This window comes from Megalopta genalis, unplaced genomic scaffold, assembly GCF_051020955.1.
Source record: "Megalopta genalis isolate 19385.01 unplaced genomic scaffold, iyMegGena1_principal scaffold0051, whole genome shotgun sequence".
Taxonomy (NCBI): domain Eukaryota; kingdom Metazoa; phylum Arthropoda; class Insecta; order Hymenoptera; family Halictidae; genus Megalopta; species Megalopta genalis.
Genome location: NW_027476120.1, coordinates 230,001 through 237,038, shown reverse-complemented (window position 1 = coordinate 237,038; position 7,038 = coordinate 230,001). Strand labels below are relative to the sequence as shown.

The 7,038-nt window shown below is 42.2% G+C and overlaps 2 non-coding genes across 2 annotated transcripts; both read left to right on the top strand.

The window, feature by feature from the left end:
- The first annotated feature begins 2,913 nt into the window (after positions 1-2,913).
- On the top strand, positions 2,914-4,834 carry LOC143261429 (small subunit ribosomal RNA). Its single transcript, XR_013035557.1, has one exon. It is a non-coding gene; the product is annotated as a small subunit ribosomal RNA (ribosomal RNA).
- A 1,331-nt stretch (positions 4,835-6,165) lies between these two features.
- On the top strand, positions 6,166-6,320 carry LOC143261391 (5.8S ribosomal RNA). The gene has a single exon (XR_013035525.1). It is a non-coding gene; the product is annotated as a 5.8S ribosomal RNA (ribosomal RNA).
- Positions 6,321-7,038: the final 718 nt, after the last annotated feature.

Sequence of the window (7,038 nt, the reverse complement as noted above, 5' to 3'; positions counted from 1 at the left end):
AACTAACGTTTCTACATAGGGATTAAGCATTTAGAACGAAATCTAATGTCAGAAAATGGCACTTTACTCTTGACATTTTTCGGTTTTTTCAATTTTCTGGAAAATCCTATCATTAGATTTTTTTAAAAATACGATATTCTTGCTTAACTAACGTTTTTACATAGGGATTAAGCATTTAGAACGAAATCTAATGTAGGAAAATGGTACTTTACTCTTGATCGGTACGTTGGGACTTTGAAAATATTCGGGCGTACGCGACGCGCTCGGCGCTTCGAACAGCTCCGGTGTCCCCATTATTTTCGATTTACGGCTAAAATAAATTTTTCTAATTTTTTTCAATAACATATTCCTGCTTAAATAACTTTTTTACATAGGGATTAAGCATTTAGAACGATACATTGTTTAAAGTAAGGGCACTTTACTCTTGACATTTTACGGTTTTTTCAATTTTCTGAAAAATCCTATCATTAGATTTTTTTAAAAATACGATATTCTTGCTTAACTAACGTTTCTACATAGGGATTAAGCATTTAGAACGAAATCTAATGTCAGAAAATGGCACTTTACTCTTGACATTTTTCGGTTTTTTCATTTTTCTGGAAAATCCTATCATTAGATTTTTTTAAAAATACGATATTCTTGCTTAACTAACGTTTTTACATAGGGATTAAGCATTTAGAACGAAATCTAATGTAGGAAAATGGTACTTTACTCTTGATCGGTACGTTGGGACTTTGAAAATATTCGGGCGTTCCAATCGCTCGTCTGTTGCATCATAGCGCGTCTCGGCGCAATCGACCGATTCGCTCGATCCATTATTTTCGATTTACGGCTAAAATAAATTTTTCTAATTTTTTTCAATAACATATTCCTGCTTAAATAACTTTTTTACATAGGGATTAAGCATTTAGAACGATACATTGTTTAAAGTAAGGGCACTTTACTCTTGACATTTTACGGTTTTTTCAATTTTCTGAAGAATCCTATCATTAGATTTTTTTAAAAATACGATATTCTTGCTTAACTAACGTTTCTACATAGGGATTAAGCATTTAGAACGAAATCTAATGTCAGAAAATGGCACTTTACTCTTGACATTTTTCGGTTTTTTCAATTTTCTGGAAAATCCTATCATTAGATTTTTTTAAAAATACGATATTCTTGCTTAACTAACGTTTTTACATAGGGATTAAGCATTTAGAACGAAATCTAATGTAGGAAAATGGTACTTTACTCTTGATCGGTACGTTGGGACTTTGAAAATATTCGGGCGTACGCGGCGCGTCTCGGCGCTTCGAACAGCTCCGGTGTCCCCATTATTTTCGATTTACGGCTAAAATAAATTTTTCTAATTTTTTTCAATTACATATTCTTGCTTAGATAACTTTTTTACATAGGGATTAAGCATTTAGAACGACATATTGTTTAAAATAATGGTACTTTACTCTTGTGATTTTTCGGTTTTTTTTGATTATTTTGAAAAATAAATTTTTGTAATTTTTTTAAATACGATATTCGTGATCAGTGAACGATTTCACATATGGATTAAGCATTTAGAATCGTGCGGAAGCGTTATTAAAAAAGTTTACTCGATGCGATGGGACTTTGAAAAGTTTGTGAAAATTTTCATATTGGGAAAAAATGTGTAATTTTTTGTCTAGTTTACGGTAATGTAATTTATTTTAATGTTTACTATAAATTTTTTTTTCGTTCGTTCACGCGCTATGTTACAACAGCACGGCCGGGCGGTCTGTTGCCGCGGCGGTTTACACTCATAAGCGCGCGTGCTATTCGGCCGGCGGCGCCGGCGTCCTTGCCGGCCGTTCGGTATCTATAAGAGATACACGGTCCGTGCGAGGCGGACGGAGCAGAGCGGGTTTTGGGCCAATTCTACGATCTCGGTCGAGAAGCTGTCTCAGAGCTCCTTCGGGGCTTCGGTCCTGACTGTTTCGTGCCGTTTACGTTACGGACTTTTCTCCACACAGCGTGGCCACGGGTCGGTGTCTTTGACCGAATGGCCCATATGTGGCAAGCCCTACGGGGTTGGTTACCCGTATGCACTTTGTATGTATACTCGTACTCACTGAGCAATCGACTCTTCTGTCCGAGCGATGGAAAAATTTTTTAAAATGCATCTGTAAGATTTGGAAGCAAATCGTACCAATTGAAAACTGTGGCTAAAATGAATAGCCCAGTGGAGAGAGAAAACTATCAAAAAACTGATTTTTTAAATCAAGAGGTGTCAGAAATCGAAATGCCTAGCGCGAGCGGAAGAACACGCTTTCTCGCCAGTCCAGCATGTGTCCTGTCCGTTCTTCCTCGGCTTGCCGATTTTGCCCAGATCAGAGGTTTCGTGCTTCCGGCGGTCAGAAGATCAGCGTGAGCGTACGCGCTTCCACGACTATGGCATCACCCATGTACTTTTTCCTTTGAATATATTTGAGTACATAAAAAATATTAAAACATATAGAGAGAACTGTGTCTTGGATCTTAAAAATTTGTCAATAGCGATGATATATTATTACTTAACTTGAAGTATTTGTACGTTTTAGCTGGGACGTACATTTATCTTACAAGATGTTAATAGCGAGACTCTTGAAGATAAAATTATCTTGTGATTTTATGAAGGCAAAGATAGAAACGTACGAAGCTGGCGTACGTAGAAAAATGTGATTTTATGATAGAACAAAAATATAATACGTACGTTTTTGGGCGTACGGTAAAATATCTGTATGGTAGAAAAATGAAAGAAATTGAGCGTTAAAGAAGATATGTTACAAGCGCGGAATGTGGCAAAACTTGTACATATTTGAAAGAGAAAAGTGGTGTGTCGACCTGACATATATATATGAAACAGGCGACGATGGAAAAGGATTTAAATTTTGTCCATTTTATATATACATATTGTATAGTTCCCTGGTTGATCCTGCCAGTAGTCATATGCTTGTCTCAAAGATTAAGCCATGCATGTCTCAGTACATGCCGTATTAAGGTGAAACCGCGAATGGCTCATTAAATCAGTTATGGTTTCTTAGATCGTACTAAAATTTACTTGGATAACTGTGGTAATTCTAGAGCTAATACATGCAAAACAGAGTTCCGACCAGAGATGGTAGGAACGCTTTTATTAGATCAAAACCAATCGGTGGCGGGTGTTTACACTCGTCCATCGTTTGCTTTGGTGACTCTGAATAACTTTGTGCTGATCGCATGGTCTTATAGCACCGGCGACGCATCTTTCAAATGTCTGCCTTATCAACTGTCGATGGTAGGTTCTGCGCCTACCATGGTTGTAACGGGTAACGGGGAATCAGGGTTCGATTCCGGAGAGGGAGCCTGAGAAACGGCTACCACATCCAAGGAAGGCAGCAGGCGCGCAAATTACCCACTCCCGGCACGGGGAGGTAGTGACGAAAAATAACGATACGGGACTCATCCGAGGCCCCGTAATCGGAATAAGTACACTTTAAATCCTTTAACGAGGATCCATTGGAGGGCAAGTCTGGTGCCAGCAGCCGCGGTAATTCCAGCTCCAATAGCGTATATTAAAGTTGTTGCGGTTAAAAAGCTCGTAGTTGAATCTGTGTGTCACAGTGTCGGTTCATCGCTCGCGGTGTTTAACTGGCATTATGTGGTACGTCCTACCGGTGGGCTTTGCTCTTCACGGGGCGGTCCAACTAATATCCCATCGCGGTGCTCTTCACTGAGTGTCGAGGTGGGCCGGTACGTTTACTTTGAACAAATTAGAGTGCTCAAAGCAGGCTACCTTCGCCTGAATACTGTGTGCATGGAATAATGGAATAGGACCTCGGTTCTATTTTGTTGGTTTTCGGAACCCCGAGGTAATGATTAATAGAGACAGATGGGGGCATTCGTATTGCGACGTTAGAGGTGAAATTCTTGGATCGTCGCAAGACGGACAGAAGCGAAAGCATTTGCCAAAAATGTTTTCATTAATCAAGAACGAAAGTTAGAGGTTCGAAGGCGATCAGATACCGCCCTAGTTCTAACCATAAACGATGCCAGCTAGCGATCCGCCGAAGTTCCTACGATGACTCGGCGGGCAGCTTCCGGGAAACCAAAGCTTTTGGGTTCCGGGGGAAGTATGGTTGCAAAGCTGAAACTTAAAGGAATTGACGGAAGGGCACCACCAGGAGTGGAGCCTGCGGCTTAATTTGACTCAACACGGGAAACCTCACCAGGCCCGGACACCGGAAGGATTGACAGATTGATAGCTCTTTCTTGATTCGGTGGGTGGTGGTGCATGGCCGTTCTTAGTTGGTGGAGCGATTTGTCTGGTTAATTCCGATAACGAACGAGACTCTAGCCTGCTAAATAGACGTAATTATGGTATCTCGAAGGCTCTCGGCTTCTGCCGGTGGGGTTTTTACTACCAACGTACAAACAAATCTTCTTAGAGGGACAGGCGGCTTCTAGCCGCACGAGATTGAGCAATAACAGGTCTGTGATGCCCTTAGATGTTCTGGGCCGCACGCGCGCTACACTGAAGGAATCAGCGTGTGTTCCCTGGCCGAAAGGCCCGGGTAACCCGCTGAACCTCCTTCGTGCTAGGGATTGGGGCTTGCAATTATTCCCCATGAACGAGGAATTCCCAGTAAGCGCGAGTCATAAGCTCGCGTTGATTACGTCCCTGCCCTTTGTACACACCGCCCGTCGCTACTACCGATTGAATGATTTAGTGAGGTCTTCGGACTGGTGCGCGGCAATGTTTCGGCATTGCCGATGATGCCGGGAAGATGACCAAACTTGATTATTTAGAGGAAGTAAAAGTCGTAACAAGGTTTCCGTAGGTGAACCTGCGGAAGGATCATTACAATGTTCCAATATATCTCAAAGAGAGAGGAGAGGAGGAGAGAAAATGAATTCGATTAGTTTGTGGATAAGAATTCATATAAAAAAAAAAGATATTGTTGAGCCCGCCAGATCATTCGTGCGTGATTTACACGGCCAGACGTGTGTACTACACGTATTAGGCCTTTGATCTGCGTTGCGTAGGCCACAACAAATCTTTCAAAGAGAGAGAGATATATGTGTTGTTGGGGTTTGTGATTATGAAGGTGCCCCAACGCACAAAAATATATAAAAATGTACAAAGTTGGGATGTGGTGTGGTGGAGAAGAGTTGGGCCCGACCAGATCATTCGTGCGTGATTTACACGGCAGACGTGTGTACTACACGTATTAGGCCTTTGATCTGCGTTGCGTAGGCCATCTTCCTTCCAAGACACACACGTGTTGGGGTTTGTGTGATTTTATGATAGTGCCCCAACACGGAAAAATAAGCGTACGAGAAGAGTTGGGCCCGACCAGATCATTCGTGCGTGATTTATACACGGCCAGACGCGTATTATATTACACGTATTAGGCCTTTGATCTGCGTTGCGTAGGCCATCTTCTCGATAGAGAGAAAGCCAATGTATTCTTTTTTCTTTCTTTACACACACACACACAGTTGTAGTAGGACAGGGAGGGATGCGAGCGTGCTAATCACGCTTCCTCAAGTCTTCGCTGTGGTGTAAAAAAAAAAAGAAAAAAAGGAATCGTTGGGAAAGTCCAAAGGACGAAAATATCGGGCAGTCTGAAGATAACTTAATGCTCGTTTACATTGGTATCAAGAGAGACCGGCTTGTGTAGCTCGTTTCAATGCTGTGTCGTTGTCATTGACACCCTACTCTGTTGCGCGCTAGTGGCAGCATGAGCGTGGGACGTATATATATATGACACCCAGCTAGAGCCGGCCGTGAGTCCGTCCGGTGTAAATAACGACGAAAGGAGAGAGAAACTTTTCGAATCCAGTATCGGGTTGATAATTGTCCAGTTTGAATATCCATATCCCCGTCGTTTTTGGAGGTGATATACTCTCTGTGTTTCTTCGATAGAAGGCTTTTCAATGTTCTATTCGCTCCGACCGTCGAACTTGCAAGAAAACAGTGGTTTTGGATTTGCTCGTACATATATATATATATGGTTTCGACGGAAATATCTCGTTCTTTAAGGGACAATTATGTCGTCGTACGACGACTCCCGAATCTCCTTCGCGCGCTGGTTGGAGCTCTTCGGGTATCGGCTTGTTCCGAAATATAACACAAAAATGTGGTGGATAGCAAATAGACATTATATATATGAGAGAATAAAAGGGAAAAATTACCCTGAACGGTGGATCACTTGGCTCGTGGGTCGATGAAGAACGCAGCTAATTGCGCGTCAACGTGTGAACTGCAGGACACATGAACATCGACATTTCGAACGCACATTGCGGTCCACGGATACAATTCCTGGACCACGCCTGGCTGAGGGTCGTTTACGTACTTATAAACTGCTTGCGTTGATGGCACTTGTTGCCTATATACGTACGAGCGAATGATGGGCGCTTCGTCGGCGTTTGTCGCGGTCCTATGAATATTGAGAAATTTTACGTACGTCTAACAGTCTTCGAGAGAGATGGAAATCGTGTTCGAACTAGCGTGAGTGTGGAAGGCGGTGTCGTGTGTCGTATATGTTTTATATACGTCCGCCCGTCTGAAACACCGCTTCGAAGCGGTGACAAAATCTTTTTCGGGACGATTCGTATCCGTAGAACTATCGAGATTTCACTGGTACATTTTCAACGCGCTCCCGACGTCGCCTGAAATGAAACGAGATGGGTTTAACCCACGAAAGCGTACTACACGAGTCTGTCCTATGTGAAGACTGTGTACAGAGATCGAACGAACGCATGAAAGAAATTGAACGAAAGAACACATAACCCGCAAAAATATAGAGTAGAATTGTGACCGTTGCTTCGAATTTGAATTTATATGTATATATATATATCATAGCCCCAGGGAGTGGAACCTATGAGTGTGGAAGGATGTCTCTTACCGTTATGTTGCCAGAGGAAAAAAAGTCTCTCTCTTCGTACGACACATTTGTGTACGAATTGTATCGATGGCTATATAGATCCGATGTTGCACATATTCTGAGTAAAGAACACCCCACCCGGGTTACCGTCCTAAAACTCTTCTATTGGTGTGGCTAT